General features: G+C 38.9%; 1 protein-coding gene across 2 annotated transcripts in view; it reads left to right on the plus strand.

Annotated features, from left to right (window-relative positions):
* Positions 1–1797: 1797 nt before the first annotated feature.
* LOC126395759 (tetraspanin-18-like) overlaps positions 1798–8512 on the plus strand; it is a 67421-nt gene continuing 60706 nt past the window's right edge. For both annotated transcript variants that reach the window (XM_050053472.1, XM_050053480.1), the window contains exon 1: positions 1798–1981. The gene's annotated coding sequence lies outside the window, so the exon portion shown is untranslated. The remainder of the gene's footprint in view (positions 1982–8512) is intronic.

Genomic DNA, 8512 nt, shown 5'->3' on the forward strand with positions numbered 1-8512 from the left:
GTAACTTTACAGGAACCTTCCTCCTACTCCGCTCTCTCAGTGGAGACACGGCGGTTGAGAGGGCCGAGCGAGAGGACGTTCCTGTAGTAGTTCCTGCCCCCAAATAGTACCAGGAACTTCTTCAGTGGAAACGGGCCTATAATGAGCTCTTGACCAAATATAACAGCATTTTTTACAACAGAAGAATAATGTATTCAATTCACAAAAATCATAAATGCTTTTTAAACATTTGTTGGAAGTTGTTGCATCTCTGTCTGTAATTTTTGACGTTAATGTTTTACATGCTGCGATTCATTTTTGTTGACCACTGCAAAGTTTTTTCTCATAAATGAAATTATCTTTGGCAAGGGGCGTCGCAGTGGAGGAAAACTGGGACTGATTAATGTGTCACATGACCCTTGTCTGACAGGAATTTATGTCAGTTTAACGTGTACAATATGTTACGTGCACAGTGATAGTGTTGTTTATTGGCTTTAAACTAATTAGATGAAATCAGTTTTATAAATTTTAATCAAATTAACTCAAAACTAAAAAAAATGTTGACTTAACATTAAGAAATGATTCCAACCTCAGAAGAGATGAGTTTTTGTGTCAAGTGAGCAAACTCATCTGTGTAGTACAGTGGTTTTCAAACTTTTTGTGCCCATTGCACACTAAAGGTTGAGCCAAAATCTCAGGTGTGCCTGAATTTATATCTGTGCACAACAGCTTCTATAACGTGTGGTAACACTCTTATCACGACATAAGACAATAAAAATGAGAAAAGATAAGACAGGTAGCTCTGATTCTAGGTTTTTTTCCTCTTATCTTTCAGTGGTCGGTCGTCTTCTCTGGAGCTTTGTTGTAATTTGCTCCGTACAGTAAAACGATCCATCGTCCCGCTCACGGCTTTCTCCTTTTAACTGTTACCATCCCTCACACTGGCTGCCAATCAGAGCCTTTGATGTGTCACACACTTAAAATTCCCACACGTGAATGGTGACAAAAAGGTGAAGTTCTTTTGAATTGAATTAAACTGAATTTCATTTTTTAGCTAAAGTTGTCTCTTTATTAGGAAATGGGTGCGCACAACATACTGATACAGTCAATTAGAAATTCATTCCTAACTTTTTGTACAGGTCCAGTTTAATATTGCAATAATAATGTGTGGTTATCACAAAATCCCACGACACACCTGGAGTGGCCAGTGACCAGTGTGCTGTGTCATGGATGGATGGAGTTTACAGTGTATATCCTTCTTTTAACTCTTGTCATCTTACGGTATTTATTGCTCTCTATCATTCTTGACAGACATAGCTGTCAATTTATTCTTATGGGTTTATTTCATAATTTTATTGTAACTGTTATCATACATCGTCTGTCCTTCCAGCCCGTACAAATATAAATTCAGGGCGTTGCTGTGAAAGAACTTAATGCTCAGTTTTCATTGAACAAACAATGGTTGATGAAGAATCTATATAACAGTCTGAAACAGACCATTCTGCCCAAAAAGTAAATAAAGTTTTTGCTGTCAGTATTTAAGAAATAAAATCTTGAATTTAGGATTTTTGTTTGTAATAAAGTTTATTTGTAAACTAATAATAATAATAATAATAATAATTTTATTTTAATTTTAGTTTATTTATTTATTTTTCTTCAAAATGGTATTGCTACGTTTACCTAACTAAAATATTTGAGTGACATCTTTTCCGGAAGTGATTTTATTCTGACATTCTGGACCGGAAGTCAGTGTGTAGTTCACTGTCTGTCTTGACGGTCGGTTTAAATGGGAACGTAAACGCTCCCAGCAGCAGCTCACAGCCTCACACACCGAGCAGTGAACACAGACTGTGCTGCTGCAGCTGCAGGACGAGAGAGGAGCAAATGTTGGTGAAAGGAGTTTGTTGGATTTATTAGTTTGTCCGGAGGAAACTGTTCAAACTTCTACAGCCGAGAATAAAGAGACATTCAGGAGGAAACAGCAGCAGCTCATCTGTCAGCGGTGAGTTACACTTATTTTAAACGTTACAGGTCTGATTGAGTCTCATGATGAAGGTTAGTTATCACACATTTAACCCACAGCTTCATCATCATCAGTTACTCTGAAAAACGACCTTAAATTTATTAATTTAAACCAGTATTCACCAACTTTATGATATTCGGTTCAGTGTTGATTTGTGACCGTTAAAACTTTTGGTTTATAACAGCGATAGAGTAAAATAGGCCTATCATTACAATAAAAACATTAATATGAACAAGGCTAATTTAGTAGAAAAAAGTTCATACTAGCTGAACCTTTGTGGTGTTAAAGTATCTGAAGATAAATAACTTAAAGTTGTGAATAAAAAATACTTTAAAAAATAACACCTGAACCTCAGTTTGGTGTCCTCTGTGGCTTTACTGAATTTAACTTCATTCTTTAATGTGTGTGAATGGAGACAAAATTCAAACTGTTGTCTATAAATGTTTTAATTTTATGTTCATAAATCAAATTATATTTCTATTAGTCAAATAAACTATTGGACCTGATCAATAAATCAGCCCGACTGATATTATTGGCCGATATCAGCCTCTGGCATAAACCTGTATGTATCAAACGTTACATGTCACAGTGTTTGATTTGTGATTTGGCTTTAGATACAGACAGTACAGGCAGTGTGAATGCACAGGGGCCCCTGAGGTGGAGGGGCCGGGCAGAGATCGGGCCCTTGCAGGTGATTCAGAGTGCCACCTTGGAAATACTGCATATGGATAGTATTCATTTTAATATGGTGCCGTTTGCTTTACATAATATCCTCAGAAAGCCAAAGCCATCTGTGACATGGTTTTATTTTATTTTATCATTCAGTAGCTATCTTAAACAAACACATGCTTTATCTACGCTATAAAATCTATAAATATACTATAAAAACTATTCAGCTAAATGATTCATTTCTTACATAGTTTAATGTGTTTGTCAGATATGCAGTGATGATTGCTGGGTAATATGTAATTTGCTGTTGTCCAGTGGAAGCTCTCTATTTGTGTGGAGACAATACATGCATGATAGTGCACAGTGAGGTCTGTCATAACTCCCTCACACCACTGGCTGAAGCTGAAAGTGACTGTACAAACTGCGATGACATCAGAGAGTTAATGTTGCATTAAATGGCTCATCTAAACATTTCCTGATGCTCTGATACTGAAAACAGAAGGTTGTTTAATTTTAATGTTTAAGTTTGTCACAAAAGCCAAAAAGAAGAAGCAGAGACGTTTAATTAGTACCTCTTTAGATTATTTCCAGTGCTGCACAGTCAATGGTTTTGTGAGTGATCTGTGAGCGCGGTCAGACTCAGTGGTGACGTGATTGTGTTTGATGCTTTTGTCGCTTTGCTCCTTTTCTTTCCTTTCTAATGTCTGAAAACACGTATGTGACTGCACCGTGTGATCTCTGTGCAGTGTCTTGGTTTTGTCTCTGTGCTGCACATCCAGACTCTATGCACCATTTTGAGATCTGTACCTGTAGAGCAGGGGCGTGTCCACGATTTGAGTACGTTGGGGTCTCAGCCTGGACCTCTGAAGGGGGACTCTCTCTAGGGTCTTTTTTATTTTGGGCTCTATTTTGACGCTTCTTTATGCACTCTGGCATCATATTAATCCTTAAAAGCTGTTTGTTTTCAGATTGATTATGACTTGTGATGTTAAAAATATGAGTAGTTGTTGGGAATTAGTGTTGAGTATAAACAGAACACTTTGCACCTGCTTTTATTAAGATTAAAGGTATAATATGTAGTTTTTCCACATAAAAATGTCTAAAAACGACTAAACCAATATTATATCAATATTATATATTTTGTTTAGTTGTGTACTTTGATTATCAGAAATGTTTCCAACAATTTTTCAACCCAGATAAATATGAAAAAGTTACGGACCGTGTCATTAGGTCGCACGTCAATGGCGACGTAACTCCAGTTACCATAGCCATTAAATGAAGGAGAAGAAGAAGAAGCAGACCGGATGAGACATCAGAGAATGAACGTTACTGTTGCTAGGCTAAGCTAACTCGTCATGGATCATGATTATGCATTGACGGTTGCTGCACCTTCTGACACCGAAGCTGTCCCGATAAACAAGCCAGTAAAACGGAAATGTACGGGTCAACCAAGCAGTTGGGCACCAGCACTCCGGCCACAACATCTAACGATAGGTTTCTATAACGTTAATGCTGAGCTGATGCCGGTAAATGAACTGCATTTATAAAAGAGGCAGAGGAATAGCTAAACATAAGACGCACTGAGCAAGAGAGAGCAGCAGAGAGGGAGAAGCCATCGCTAACTGTAAAGCTAAGTAAGTTCTGTATCTGTTATATGACTACAACTCCCATGATCCCACGCTACTTTGTGACGTCATCCAACTCCGTTTTCTGTTATTGTTTTGGTTTGAGACCCCTAGCGGCAGAAAATTACATATTACACATTTAAGTGAATTCTGAGGTGCTTGTTTTTGTGTATTTCCATTTTATGCTGTTATACTTCTACTGCTCGACATCTCCGAGGGAAACATTGTGCTTTTTATTTTACTACATTTATTTGTCTGCTATAGTTACTTTGATGACTCAGATTAATAATACATGACGATGTATTATAGATTAAACTAGTTGTTAGGGCTGTCAGAATAATGTGATAATTTCAATTAATTAATCACAAAAAAATAACGTGTTAAAAAAATTAACACTGATTAACTGTGTTCTGTGGTGCCCTTTGACCCGGTGCATCACTGAAGGCCACAGTGTCTTTGTCACATGATGGAGGCAGACGAGACGACGCTGCTCGGCCTCGTAAATGGAACATTTACATTTAAGCAACAGCCAGATTGAGCTGTTGATAGGAGCACTGTTCTCTGCAGGTTCTGCAGGAAGGGATTTTTGTACCATCGGAGAACTTCAGTCTGAAATATCACCTCAACACAAAACATTTAGCAGCGAACCAGGAGGTCTGAGCTAGCACAGCCTCTGATGCTAACGCTAGCAGCCAGCCTCGTCACGCCACACTGGACCAGGTGTTCAGACTGAGTCAGTCTACCTGCGTCCGACTCACTAACTCCCTCACAGAATGGACTGCAGACCAGTTTGGGTGGTCGAGGACAGGGGGACAACTGTGTCCAACATCCAGCAGCTTCACTACGACACATCTGACAACATCCATTAAAACTGAAATGTTTTTAAACACTTGATGTATGTGATTAATTTAGGTTAAACAATCACAGAGTGATTATTAGCTTCATTTTTTAAATAGCTTGACAGCCTTAAATAAAACACCAGGGGCCGAAGCCTCAGACGTCCAGGCTGAACAATGTCACAGTTGTACACAGACAATGTTATGTACATGTTATGTACATGTTATGTACATGATATGCAGGGCTGCAATGTATGATTATTTTCTCTATAAATTAATCTGCTAATTATTTTATCTATTTATCTATATTTATCTATATATGAGTTGTTTGCAGGGTTGTTTGCAGCCAGATGCTGGGAACATTTGCAAGTGGCAGCTAGATTAGTTTCACTTAAAAAACAAAATAAAACAACGGTAATCTACTGGTTAGATTTTAGAATCCATCAGCTGCAGTGGCAGATGGACAAAAAAGTTCATTTCCAGCTCCTAGTGTTTGTAGAGGTGGGAAAATTGATACACCATAGTAAAGCTATATTTTAGTTTGGCATTATTGTATCGTCACACAGTGCCAAGTTAACGAATTATTAATATTACAAATACAAATTAAACTTTAGATAGCCTACTAGTATACGTAAATTAATTGCTTTTTCAGCTCACTAGAAACATTCTGCAAAGATGTTGCCAAAGTTTTCCATAGGCGACATATTTACAGTTGAAAACTGGTAATAAATCGCACAATATTTTATCACAACACTCAGCATATGGCAATAATATTGTATCATAAGTATCGTGATAATATCATTTGAGGATCCTCTGGTGATTCACACGTTTAGTTGTTTGGTCAGAAAATTGTGAAAAGTGCCCTCAAGATTTCCCAAAACCCAGAGGCAGAGTTCCCACGGTCATGGAAAACCAGGAAAAGTCATGGAACTTCACAATCACATTTTCCAGGCCTGGAAAAGTTATGGAGCTTTGTCGTTTAATGATATTGTTACAATAATAATTGTCCGTAGTTAACCTGCCATGTCATGTGACATAAGAGCAAATTAATTTTCAGTAGCTGTCGACAGAACGCAGCTCTAACATGCCTCACTGTGGGACGTTTTATTTACCGTCACGTACGCTTCGTCATTTTCCCCGTGGGTCCGTCTCTCCCTTCATGTGAACCAGCTGGAGTCTGAATGAAGTTTGAATCTGCTTTGTTTAAAATTGCTGGGCAAATCTCTTCTATGGGTCCTTGAAAAGTCATGGAAAAGTTTGGAAATTTTGTCCATGAAAATGTGTGAGAGCCCTGCAGAGGGGGACGTCTGCAAGTTAATCGTCTTGTCCGACCAGCTGATTAAAACCTGAAGAAAGTCACTTCACTGTCACATCAGACAGAGAAAAGGAGCAAATCTTTACATCAGAGAAGTAAGAATTAAGACGTGTTTTGTGTAAAAAATGTCAAGTCAAGATAGTTTCAGATTAATTTTCATTTGATCGACAAATTGATTAATCGACTTATAATTTTGTTTATGTTCAAAAATGAATATCGGCCAGAATATAACGTGATCAATCGTAACACTCTCATTAATACCAGCCCTTGGTCAGACTCAGAGACTGCATTAGTTTCAGTAAATATAAATATAATAAACTATAAAACTTGTGTATTTCCACCACTGAGTGTGACGGCAGAGTCCTGTGAAGAAAGTAAACGGAGTCACAGTAAAGCAGCACAGACAGCCGGAGTGTTGGGAGCAGTTTCAGAGCAGTTTCAGGGCCGTCTGTGTGATGGTAAATGTTTCCACCTCCTCTGTTGACAAACCAGCCGCCAGCTTTATTTTTAGAGCAAAATAAAAATCTCCAAACGAGAGTTGATTAACTGCCGCTGTGACCGGTCGAGTATCTAAACAGCATTTGGCTGCTTGTTGGTACTTTCACACCTCGTGCGTCTGTGCAACACGTTCACTGACCCTCTCCGTCATTTTGTTTTTCTGCTGCGAGCGTCAGCTGCCAGACCGTCACCCAGAGACGCTTTATATTTTCTGTGTGAACTCTCCTCTGCATTTTGTATAAATGAGTTTGGCACATAAACACACGCCATCTGCATGAAATATAACGCTCAGAACAGGATCATCAGCGGTGCCAGAAAGAGACGTGGTACATGTCTTATATGTTCACATAATGAGGCGAACGAGGGAGAAGCCGCACGAAATTCACTCTGCTGCTGATTCACTGAGCGTTTGTGGGTCCATTTAGTTGTGTGATGGCTGCTGTAGGGCCGACACTGCAGACTGTGTTCATTACTGCTCAATCTGTTGTTTACTTTTTATAAAATAATGAAACGTTTAGTCGATAAAATGTCAGAAAATAAAAAAGATCTTTGAAAGCCCTCAGAGCTCAATGTGATGCCTTCAATCTGCAACATCAGAACAAAGATGTCCTGATGGCATTTTAGCCTCCAGCTACTGTGAACCTGTGAATCAGCCAATACCAAGTACTGATCTGATACCACTGTGCACCATATATGAACCGTGATACTAAAGCTTTGCATACTTTACATGTTGCCTCTTTACAGCTGAGACTTTCCAGTGTCACATTCTGCCAGTGTTGCTGACATGCTGGCTCTGTCTTTATGTATCCACTTGTTTTTTAAACAATATTTTCCTCCATGTTTGGGCCTCTTGTTCAAACAAACACTGTTTAAGGGACCTTAAACCCTCTAAAGTGAGGATTTATCATCACTCGTTTTTCTGTTTCTCTGTGTGGATGTGCAAAACAGAGCCTTTGGAAAATGATGATGTCATCTTCTCAAATCATGAATGCCTGTTGATGCTTTGTGTGATGAGCAAGCATTGAAAAAAACAACAATAGTGGACTGCTGGTTTGTTAATGTTTTGTTTGCCCTGCTTGGTCTAATGACGACCTTACACTCAGGGTGTTTTCACATGAAGTCCTTTTAAAACAAACCAAACTCAGTCCTCTTAAAGTGGACCAACAGAAAAGGGACTCAGTTCTTTTTGTGTTCACATTGACTGTGTTTACAAGGTCTTTAGTATCCCGGCTTTGAGCATATCCAGGATATGATGTTTACATGGAACACAGAGAAACCCGGTTATTCATATCCCTGTATACATGATAAATACCAGGACCCGTTTTCTGATCACTGCATCCTATCTGCGCAGGCGTGTGTAGTTTTCTCTGGACCCCTCCCAAATCTGACCACTGATGACATGTTTAGCCGCATGTCATCATTTAATCGCTGGCTGTCCAGGTGGTGTCCAGCAAACGATGTGGGTTTCGTTAAACATTGGCAAACTTTCTGGGGAAAACCTGGTCTTATTAGGAGAGACGGCATTCATCCCACTTTGGATGGAGCTGCTCTCATTTCTAGGAACCTG

The sequence above is a fragment of the Epinephelus moara genome, chromosome 1, assembly GCF_006386435.1.
Source record: "Epinephelus moara isolate mb chromosome 1, YSFRI_EMoa_1.0, whole genome shotgun sequence".
In the NCBI taxonomy this organism is placed as follows: Eukaryota; Metazoa; Chordata; class Actinopteri; order Perciformes; family Serranidae; genus Epinephelus; species Epinephelus moara.